This window comes from Macrobrachium rosenbergii, chromosome 46, assembly GCF_040412425.1.
Source record: "Macrobrachium rosenbergii isolate ZJJX-2024 chromosome 46, ASM4041242v1, whole genome shotgun sequence".
Taxonomy (NCBI): Eukaryota; Metazoa; Arthropoda; class Malacostraca; order Decapoda; family Palaemonidae; genus Macrobrachium; species Macrobrachium rosenbergii.
In genome coordinates this window covers 42,115,065-42,127,564 of record NC_089786.1, presented here as the reverse complement: position 1 = coordinate 42,127,564, position 12,500 = coordinate 42,115,065, and the positions used below count along the sequence as shown (strand labels likewise).

The window sequence follows — 12,500 nt, the reverse complement described above, 5'->3', positions numbered from 1 at the left end:
AGACTTTCGTCAAAGCTAAATAGATTATTTTTTAGAAAGTGCCCAGGGACCAAGCTTCTGGAAACAGATGGTCAAAATATATGGTACAGCAATGCTCAAATCTAAGGCGATATGATTCTTTTTGTATCGTCCAAAATCTCAGATGTAACATAACGTTGCCAAGTATTATTAAACCTTTTTTTTTATTTCCAATGTCGTACATGTCGACAGGTTTGCGAATTCACAGCTAACACTATTTTCCCTATGGTTATAAAAATATAATCCCTTTTATGCATTGGTATAACTCGTAATCTGTGTGACTGGAACTGATTTTTTTACTTTTACATTGTTTAGCTTGAAGCACGGTGTGATAACGTTAGCGGTGCCGTCAGTGACAGAGCGATTAACATGCTTCTCGGGCTGGTCAATGTAACTACCTCTGCAGCATTATAACAGTAAACCTAATAAGCTCAACAGTCATAACAACATTTTCAAAATAGGAATAAGAATTACAAGAAGTTTTCTTTGAATGTTGAAGTTTTAGGCTGTATTCAAGCTCCCTGTATGTTGCAAAATAGTTTATAGGCCTAAAACTATAACATAACCCTCTATTACTGAAGAAATTTATTTGTAGAGATTACCTGCTCTTTGAAGAATAAAAGATGATGATGATTTAAATTATATGGAGAAGATGGCTATTAATCGAAATATCTATTATTATTAATATCAAGGCCTGTGGAGCACTTGTTTTTTAACTGGCTTAAAATATTATTTTCTTAAAAGTCCTTCTGAACGCTTTTGGTGTATAATTGATTCATTCATAGGGTAACTTGAAGTGCAAGAATGTGTAGCTAACTTCATGAGCTTTCTGGTCAGAAACTGTTAATATAGATATGCGAATACTAAGTGCAATGTATTTATAGTAAGTAAAGATATCTAAACACACTTAGGCCAAGGAGCAAAATCTTGGCTTCAACAAAAAGAATAATTTACTAGTAAGCCATATTTTTTTTAAGTGGCTAAGAAATATAACAAGTAATATTGTATTTTAATGAAAATCCAAATGTTCCTCTAATAAATAAGAAAAATAAATGTTTTTCAAGATATTTTCATTGTCGCTACTCACTATAGACCTATGCTTCAGGTGGTTCATGGTGCACCGCCACTCCATTGTTTCGTCACACGCGCCCGCTCACGTTGATATCGGTGGATGCGTTCTAGTTACAATAATACGGTCGTATCTAATTATTTAAATGTTTTCAATGTTGAGACATAAAAACAATCAAACAGGACTATTTCAAATTTATGATCGCATTGCAAGCAATGCCAATGTTATGACAAGTTTTTTTAGTTTTTAGTTTTCTGTAAGGGGAAAACTATTGTGACAACTTTGTCTGTTCTTCCGTACCTTTTCTGTCTGCACTTTTTCTGTTCACCATCAGATCTTAAAAACTACTGAGGCTAGAGGGATACAAATTGGTATGTTGATCTCCCAATCCAGTCATCAAACATACCAAATTACAGCCCTCTAGCCTCATTAGTTTTAATTTATTTAAGGTTAAAATAGCCATAAACAGCCTTCTGGCACCGCTGTAGGTCCCAACAGCACAGGCCACCACAGAACTGTGGCATAGTTTCATGGGCCGAGGCTAAGACTTTCACGGCCGTGGTCAGGGCCACCACCGGACCGTGGCTGAGTTTCATGGGCCGTGGCTGAAATTTCCATTCAGCACTATATGCTGTACTTGAGAGCATAGCTGTACCATCTTTGGTAATATATCTCAATACGGTTCAGGAATATTTGAAATATTAGGTTTCAAATACCATGGAATCGTGGTTATTGAAAGAAATATAGTTCACTTCCAACAACAGTACTCTTAAATTTATACCTTACAATAACTTCACCATGGAAAAGAATAAAAGAATAAGAATCTTTATAAGTGTGTGTGAGTGTGAGACAGACAGACAGACAGACAGAGACAGAGATGGAATAAGTGCATATAAGCTTTTCACTTGCCTGACCTCCGGCTGATCTGAGGTGCGTTGTGGATTAGTAGAATTCTGTCTGCGAGTTGAAGCAGAAAAAATGTATATGTATATATGGTAATGATTGAAGATCTTGAAAACAAGAATACTTTATAATAATTCAAATATATATATATATATATATATATATATATATATATATATATATATATATATATATATATATATATATATATAATATATATATATATATATATATATATATATATATATATATATATTATATATATATATATAAAACTAGAAATATCATAGAGTTACATTATTCCAAAATAACATTTAATTTAGGCAAAATGTCACAAATGTGGATTCATTTACACAACCAGTGTTGCGAATAAAATCACCTACAGAAACACAAAAATTGTCGCCAGTTTAATAAATAAGCCTGGTTTTATATTTATCGAAATTAAAGTTACCAGCATGTGCAGAAGATAATGGATTAAAAACGTTAATTTTCCAAATAAAAAAATGTAAATTAGAGCATGATCTATCGGGCTTTTGTATTCTTACTGTACGATGGATTTTTAATTATACATAACGTCTTAAGCATTAACTGTATGGAGTTCGAATCGAGTAGGGAAAACGACTTGGGCAAATTTCTGGAAAAAAAAAAAAGTTCATCTGTGCCTGTTAGCCTAAGCTATGAATTATGTACTTCGTAGTAAGTCGAGGTGTGAAACCTCATCGAAAAACGGTTTGCTGGAAATAGGATTAGTTACTACAATCAACAACTATACTTTCACAGAGAAAGAGTATCCTCACACACATACATACACACACACACACACAAAGTACCCCTACATTAACCGTCACTCTAGGAAAAATGTTTATTCGAAGGCAAGGTAATTTTTGAGGTTAGTGAAACCTTTCTTGTCCTGTAATTATTTTCGCGTGCACGTGTGTGTGTGTGTGTGTGTGTGTGTGTGTGTGTGTGTGTGTGTTTAAGACTAACCACTCAAGGTTCCCGAGGCGTCAGGTGTTACGAGGTGTGTATCCTGACGGTGGGGAAAAATGGAGCAAGGATGTTGTACCACAGAAATTTTGATGAGGAAATGTTGGAAGAGACAAACGGCAGGAAAGAAGAAAAATAAAAAGAGAGAGTTGCTTTGGAAAACATGGGAGAAATGGTTTCCGCAAGAAATGTTGTGACTGACGAAATTCGTTATGAAAAATTTGATACTGGAAATTTGTTGGTGTTACTGATGATGTCGGAAAACAGACAACAGAATTAGAAGCTTCATGGAGAAATAACGGTGAAGAGGATATAAGGAAAAAAGAAAGATAAGAGAATTCGCACTGGGACCAAGAGCCAAAGTAGAATGTCGACCCAAGAAAGATATATATCAGTAAAGAGCATAACTATACATACACACACAACTATATATATATATATATATATATATATATATATATATATATATATATATATATATATATATATATATATATATATATATATATATATATATATATATATATATATATATATATATATATATATATAAGTAAGTTCCTTTCAGGCATGAAAATATAGAAACCGGTGCTTATAGGCTACTTGGCTTCCATGGCGCTAAGCGAACAAGTGAAAATTTACCCCCGTGACAGGAGGCCAGTCCGTCGCCGGTTTACCCCCAGCCACAAAGCTGGCGCCAACTTGCACACATGGGTCGAGTGAGGAACTTTGCTGCAGAATTGCATCAGCTCAAGGAAAAATAGTATTACAGTAGCTATTCAATAATCAATTATTTTTTGTAGTGATGAATATTAGACTTTTTCTAGATCTTAAATATCCCTTTCTTTCTCTTATCGAAAATATTAATGGCTTGAATACTGAGTTAAAATCTCTACGTGACATTTTATAACGCATAACAAACCAACCAAGTGTATGAAGCGTTTCTACCAAAGGCCATTTAAACTTCCCCATTTCATCTTTTCAAAGTGTGGCTTTTTAATAGTTATCATTATTACTGTAGTCATCAATGCTTTCACACTCATAGACTGGCTGTAGGGTGACAGTGATGAGAAAAAAATGCCTACATTCTTCGTCTTTTCGGCTCCAGCGACTTGAGAGAGATGAAAAGCGTTTGTTATTGGAAAAAGTGAAGCATAAAATCATAAAGGGCATTTCAGTATATACAACTTACACTTTTTCCTTTTTATTGGCTTTTATTTTTGTTGTTAAAATTTTTTTTTCCGCATGACAAAATAAATGTATCATTATATATGTACAAGTTAAATTAAATGAAATAACATTGTTTCTCAAACAATGATGCCTGAGCAGAATAGGTTGAGAGCCTAATATAAAGCAAACAAAAATCGACGTTCATTCGGTAAAACAGATTCTGCATCATCTCTTGACCATTGAGGATACGGGATTACCAACAAAAAGGAAAGATGTAACTAGTTATTATTATGAAATAAAAGTTAACTATTTTCAGCCAGAGTCATGAGATTAAAAATAGTTGTTATTATTTTAGCGCATGAAAAGACACATTAACTGAAACTCCTCTAGATTACAAAGTTCTCATACCTGGCTGTCCAATGGCAACTGAGAGTAAACATTTCGATTCCTCAGATTTATTTTTGCTAGATCTCTACTCACTTGGAGATGCTGCTTAGAGAAAATTACAGTTTCTTATAAAACGAGTTCAGTTAAATGTTTTTGAATTAGCAATATTTCATGAGTTAGTCAATATCACAAGAAATGAAGTAACTTGAAAGTAAAATCTTGTTGAAATCCAGTGAGTAGTTGTCCATCAAAATAACCAGCGTTAAAATCTTTCAAAACAATATAAAACAAGTAAAAAATGCGCAGAAGTTTTTTCGGCGCAGTCGAGTTTTCTGTACAACCGCTACAGCGTATAATCAAGGCCACCGAAAATAGATCTGTCTTTCGGTGGTCTGGTCTAGGGCTGTATGAGCCGCGGCCAATGAACTTTAACCACGGCCCGGTGGTGGCTAACGTGCATCGTTGCCAGAAGCACGATTATAGCTAACTTTAACCTTTAATAAAATAAAATAAAAAAATGACTGAGGCACGGGGGATGCATTTTGGTATGTTTGATGAATGGAGGATGAACAGAAAAAGTGCGGACGGGAAAAAGTGCGGACAGAAAAAAATGAGGACGGACAGCAAAGCCGGAACAATAGTTTTCTTTTACAGAAAACTAAAATGTAAAACTATTCATAATTAAAAAATAATATTGTACTTGTAAACAGAAGTCATTTCTTCCTGTTCGTATAAAAATCGCTATCCCACTTTCCCGTAATAAGAAAAAGCCTTACGTAAAGTTTTGATGGGCAATTTTGTTACCATTTGCGACAACAATGATTGTCATTTCATGATTTTATTACCAGATTTATTAGGCGCTTGCTCACCAAGATGATGGTATAAAACATGACACTTATTGCAATACAGCTTTGGAAGAAAATTCGATCTTGACTTCCTTTTATAGGATGATGAGAGAATTGTTTATATCTCATTATCATTCAGGCCATAAATATTATGAGCTCATGCATATCCTCACCATCAGGTTTACATATGAAATTTTGTAGGTTTGTGTAATGCAGCATTCAAATGAACTGACAGCAAGCACATTGTGTTTGTTTTCTGCTGTTATTCAGGAATGCGTACGTTTATAATTTTAGTAATAGAGGAATGGGGGAATATTGCACTTTATGTTGTTACTATCAAGATTAACGATAATCATTTCAAACAAATGCTTTCTCTCTCTCTCTCTCTCTCTCTCTCTCTGATGTTGCTTCAGAATAGATGCATTTTTGTCTATAATCAGCTGCGGGCTATTATAATTCTGTTGGCTATCCTGGGTGCGCGGTCCATTACAGTCCTAGTCGCTCAGTCTAGCTTTAAATATGGTAGTTAGACATCAGTAAGTGAACGCTGAAACTGGATTTTCCCTGTTATTACTGCCATCCCATGTACGTGCACGCGAATCTCATTTTGCCTTGCTATGGAAAACACAATTATTTCTTGTCTGGAGAACTTGATTGAAAACCCTTTCTTCTTGTTGTCAGTTAATGGCCTCATTAGCTTTTAAAAAAAAATAAAATAAAAAACTAACGAAATAGCTCTCTAAGAAAGAGATTGCAGCCAACCACGATTATTAAACATCAACACAACTTTCGAACTGGATTTAGGCGACGGAGAAATTAGGCTTCCTGTATATGCGATGTTTGTTCTCTGAAAATTAAGATAAGTAGGGAGCGCAATTTACCGTCTTTTCCTCATTCAGCCTTAAAGTAAATAGTTTGCACTGGTCTGTCAAAAAATTCCATAAACGTTAACGTTTCTGATGAATACAGCCGACATATACTATCGATACCGCAAGTCCGAATCAATAGCAGTAGGTGTGAGGGCAGGAGAGAGAGAAGAGAGAGAGATCAGGCAAAAGACGGACGAGCAAATTGTTGTTTAGAAATCTTCGCGAGAAAAAGAGAGGAAAACGCGGAAGAAACAAGTGAAGGACCTATTTTCATCCCCCTCCCAATTCAATTGCCTTTTTAATTGATTTTCAATGTCTATGCTTACTTTTTTTTTTACTTGTTAATATTCTCATCTCTTTCTGTAAGTTTATTTATGAACACATCTCGAACTCTATTTACAAAAATTTTCCTTGCTCCTTCATTCCTAAAATTATTTGCCCCTTGCATATCGGATTCTTATTTCTCCACGCTTGTAGTCATTTCGCTAAGGCAAGTGTTTATCAACAGCACTCAGCGGAGAACATACCTCCTGCAAAGCCAACTTCTCTGAACATATTTTTCGTCAGTGAAAGGTCTTATGTGGGTGAAGATGTAACCTCTGTCAGACTTTGTCAATCCTTATCAAATTTACTTACTGAAACAATGACTACGTTTTCTCATTTTCTGTTCTTCTAAACGCTGAAACAGTTAAAGATGAAGGAGGTAACAAGGTATTCACCCGGCGACGGCATATCGTAAAATCCTCATCAAAGTCCAACAAATGAAGATTTCCATCCGCTGACATTCAGTTTTGTTAACCCGTTCTTGAGGTACCCTGCTAATCCATATCTTCACAAACGCTCAGACTAAGAGGAGAAAATAAACTACATGGCCGATTCAGCATTGTTATTCTAGAAGAAGATGACTTGTTCCAATGAAAGAAAGGAGATCCATAATTTCCATGAATTTTTTATTTGTTTACGATAAACGATCTGTGTAGCAGACGACATTCTGTATATTAGGATAATTCATCGGTTGTACCGTTCTTATTCTCATTTTCCCACCAGAAAAACTCCTGAAGCGTCATGAGAAACCCAGCTTCTTTTCCTTTACATATTGCTTGCTTTCGTGACGCACGGAAAGGAAAACTGGGGTGTGACAAGACACTCTACATGACAAGGGCACAAGTTCGATCCCGTCATGTTGCAGAAAACATTTTGCGTCCTTCCCATCATACCTCCTTTTATTTAAGATGGTTTTATTCCTCTAGGTGATTTGTTGCCATTGGTTATTAACAGCAGTTGTGGGGCTGTTGCAGTCCCACGCACGCTAACAAATCGTCGAAGCATGAATTGAGCCCTGATGTTTTTTCGCGGAATAGAAAACGAAGAGGTAAAGTCATTACGGTGAAATAAATTCTCAATTTAGAATCGTATATCATTCCGCTATCGTTTCATTTCCTCTGCACATTCAAGAATGGCTTTTCCTGGGAAATCAGATAATTTAACAAAATGATGTGAGGAGAAAGACAGTCATGAAACTGTATTAAGATCATATAAAATTTCTGAAAATAAATGGATTTTCTTTAGTTGTTTATGAAAATATAAGTGATTTGAACTAGAACTTCATGATAAATCCCTGTCTTAATCAACACTTATAGTATAATGTAGTTCAACCAGAACACAAATAATGTTTCAATGGAAATTTCATAAAGAGATGAATATGCATGGTAAGTGAATACTTAATTATTATTCGTTGAATTATATTTAAAAAGTGAATCAACTATTCCATAAAAAAACCTGAAATGAGAAAAGATTGGATTTCAGATGCAAAGGAAATTAAGTAATGAATACATTTTCCTGGACAACTTTATGGTTATTAGATTAGAGTTGCATTTTCTTGGGCCCATTACTTATTGCTGTAATTAAGTCGGAATTTTCCTTTTATCCTTGTTTGTATTTTCTTTAATGTGGAATATCTAAGAACGGATGAACTATTAAGCATTTTGACACGTGTGCTTGATTGTCTTTGCGGAAGATGACTGGTTTGTGAAATCTAAAAATTAACAAAATTCCACATAAAAATTTTAGTCTATTTTTTAAGCTACAAGGAGACTTTCCAAGTGAAATTCCCAATACATCTTGAAACGAAGTGCCCTAATGCATCCATTGACCTAGGCACCTTCAAACATTGAGGGAGGGAGAGACTTGACTCTTAAGGCAGCCTTATTCCTGCCTCTTCAAGGAGAAACAGTCATAAAAGGAGAAGAGAAGAAATAGGAGAAAACTTCCAAAGCTTTTCGATGAATGACGGAAACACTGAGGAGTCAAAAGACTGAAAAAGAATAAAAGCAAATGCGGCGTTTACATTAATAGAATTTTAAGTCTTAAAATTGTTTAGACAATAATCGTTCTTAATAACTCTCCCAAAACCACACGCCCCAATATTATTCCTTAAATTTTACCAGCACCCTAATTACCTTCCTCTTTGCCTCCAGCCAACAAAGGCGGGGAAATCTTCGTGAGAATTTGTCAATTGAAAAGGGAAATCATATCTTGTTGATTTTGTAAAAATTCTAATTTCATCAGTACAAAAACATAGTGCTCCTCTACAAATGGCTAATATTGTAATGAGGAATCTGACTGCTTATTTTCTCAGATTTCTTGTTTCTTTTTACACAAAACGTTCTTCAATCAATTGGCTCTACGATGAGGAGATACGGAGGTCTGTTTCTCTGGAAGTGTATCATGTGCAATCAAATATTTTTTTACCCTTTAATAGCCATGATATAAGGATGTATTTTTCCTATTTCAAATGCACAAATTTTTTTAAATGTAAATTTCTCGTGTGTTAAAAGTCTACTCTCGTTATAGGTAAAATTCAGTTATTTGCAAAACAAGAAAATATGAAAGTACTCGATGGACAACACTGGTCACTCAACACCAAACAAACTCCCAACAGTAACAAGCACATGATCATTTATTACCTAAATAGAATATGAGGCTGCTTCTTCTTCTTTTAAAGCTTTCCTCCAAACACCTTTCACTGGTAAAATCTCAAACTGAGCAGGACCTTGTTTCTTGATCGAAAGTTCCTATGTTCTTCATGTGTCACAGTAAAAAAAAAAATATATATATATATATATATATATATATATATATATATATATATATATATATATATATATATATATATATATATATATATATATATATATATATATATATATATATATATATTATGTTACAGAATTTTCCCAATGAAACATTTCAAGATTATTTTTTTTTCAATGTATTTCACGTGGAATTACAGGGCATCTGGATCAAATGATTTATTCATTGCATCGCAAAAGAGGCAAAAGATAATATGGACAATGGCAGATTTTTGTAGAGTTTCTTACCCCACTACCTATGTCCAGGAGATGGCATGAATAACACTGGAAAGAGTGCGAAGGTACCAGAATTGTTTTGGTAATTCTAAAGCGTTCGTTGGTTTGACTTAAAATTTTCTGAATTATTGTTCATTAACTTTGTTTACGGTCACGTGCTCTGTTTACTTATTCATCAGCAAAATTCTCTCCTTGTATTCCTGTTTACCAATTATCTCTTTTCCAGCTCTATTTCTAAAACTTTTTCTTCCACCGTCCACCCATTTCCACTAATTACTTTATGTTTGAGTTTTAGTTGTTCTTCAGTATTTCAGTCACTCAGCTTTTCTCTTTTACTTCTCATTATTTCTCTCTTATTATTCTTCTTTATTCTATGTTTATATGGATATCTCCTCTGAAAGACCAGAGGTCTGTTTCCTTCAGTAAGTGTTTGCTCATTTATAACAACAGCAGTATCAATAACAACGACACGAACAGAAACAAGCAAACTATCTCTCCGATTCTCTTTCAAATTCATTTTCATTCACACCACGTTTGTAGCTTTTACTGCACACAACTGTTTCTTCTTTCACTTTTCTTCCCTTCACACTTTCTTCCTTTTTCGTTCCATCCTACCTGGTCTTTCCTTCCCCTGACCTTACCCAACAATCGGAATGCGGATCAATGCTCCCTCTGCCCTACAAGCTTGATGGCATGGGAGTCCGGAGTGGAAAATAATGAAGTCTAATTCTTGGACCAACTGTGGTTCATTTTCATATTAGGTTAAATATTTATTCAAAAATAAACATAAAATTACATATTTATTAACGAAAGAATAAATAAAAATGGGTAATTTTCTTTTTATTCATAGAAGTGAATGCCCTTTAATTTTATCTTTTATATTCAACTCATAATTCCTGTGCCTTCCTCTAGATTATAGCACATATTGAAACAGACATCGCTTTTCATTTCTTCTTACAAAAAGAAATCGTAAGATTTGGCGTTCCTGATGTGAAGCTGGTTTACTAGTAGAGAAAAAGAATCATTATTAGCTTTTTTTAACTGAAACCAAAAGAAAAACAGAAATGGAAATTTATTGTAAACGCGTAGAGAGAGAGAGAGAGAGAGAGAGAGAGAGAGAGAGAGAGAGAGAGAGAGAGAGAGAGAGAGATTATAACTGATCTTAATTATTTACTCTGTCGCTTACCAGAGGCGAATTACAGCGCACGTCTGCCATATAACTAACCTCACTAACACAGACCTAAGCTTTATGTAGTAATGAACGTATTAAGGCAGCTTCAAAGGCCCTTTGTCGGGGAGATATGAAGGTCCTCTATTATCCGGAGGAGTTTATGCCCCTAATTGTCTACTAAATACTTCTGATTCCACGGTTCCGTTTACTTGATAGTATTTTGCTTAAAAGATACAGATACAAAAGCCTCACTATAATTTGTTTTACAGCAGAAAACTCCAACATTTTCAGTCGCGAGGGCTGCTGTCGATTTCCGTAAACAACAGAACTGATGTAAGTGCTGGAGGCCAGAGGCTAAGTATATAGCTGAAAGACTGAGCTGAAGGTGTCATTGAATGAACCACGTAAGTAAGAATTACGACTGTTCAGTCACATAAGATGGTCCTTCTAGGGCTGCCGGGCAGTATTGTTCATAAATATATGGCGAAAATTAGAACAAAAACGTGTTAAAGAAATCAGATAGATAGATGGGAAAAGTCCAAAGCGTGTGGGAAAGATAATAAGAAGAAAACAACATAATACTGGCTGCAGAGACGTTGCAAAAGAACTCATGAACTGTTTACAGTGTGAACACGAGAGTTTCCTTCTAGATATTTCACATGGTAATTTTTTGTTTGTTTGTTAATTACCTTATTATTCATACGGTATTTTGTTAACAACACTGATAAGATTAGGAAGGAAATATATACGTGGGAGCTATCGAGAGAACTAAAACATTTGGTGCAGTGAACATACATCCACTTCTTTGTACAAAATCCCATAAAGAACCAGAAATTCGTTGAAGTTCTCTACCCAATACCGGCTACATTTTCTACCTTCGTTCTCGTGATAAGTCTCATCAATTACGCTGAAGTTCATCATCTTTGGGACTTGAACACTGTTGCAGGCAGCCAGTAGGCTCTAGATTGTTTTGCTAATGGAAGTTCAAGTTATTCACCAAAAACATAATCCCGATGGTAACAACAGTATAGATACTGCACACATCCTTTCTGTAAACCAAAAGAAAATATTACTTCAAACGATACCCCTAAATCCTTGAGCTACTATAGATTATGCTACTCACTTCTGGGGCCTTTCACCAATCTTTCAGTTCTATGACTTCTAAATAGTCTCTCTCTCAACTCATTCCTGAACAAAGCAGCCCTTAACTTGTAGCTAATTCTGTTGAATTATGAATGCCTGTTGTTGGAGAAAGTAGGCTGCTTCTCAACCTTCCAAAGCTTTTACTCTATAAAAATCATTAACATACAGGTTATTTTTGGGATAAGCATTCTCAAATGGAAGGGTAAATTTTCTGGATCTAACCTAATGAGTTATAAGAAGAGACAAATGAAACTAACCCTAAATAAGGATTATAATTATAATTGAAAGACTGTATGGTACATTCAAATTTCTGACTGCTGTTTCATAATACATCTCTGCAAAGGTTACATTTACGAATTCGTATCAATTTCCAAGAGCTTTGTAAATAATTAAAATAGAAATTCATTTTAACTAAAGATTTTCATCTTGTTCATAAGGAAATGCTCACGAGATTATCACTTTATTTGAAATATCATAAACCAAACTGAAAACAACGTAAAATAGTGAAATTGATTGATTTTCCGGGAGTGCCTGGGTTTGTGCCTGCAGAGTTGTGAGGTAGAGAGATGG

At 34.7% G+C, this 12,500-nt stretch overlaps 1 protein-coding gene across 1 annotated transcript in view; it reads left to right on the top strand.

The window, feature by feature from the left end:
* Positions 1–12,500, top strand: part of LOC136830458 (uncharacterized) — a 55,783-nt gene that overhangs the window by 40,737 nt on the left and 2,546 nt on the right. The gene's annotated exons all lie outside the window — the stretch shown is intronic.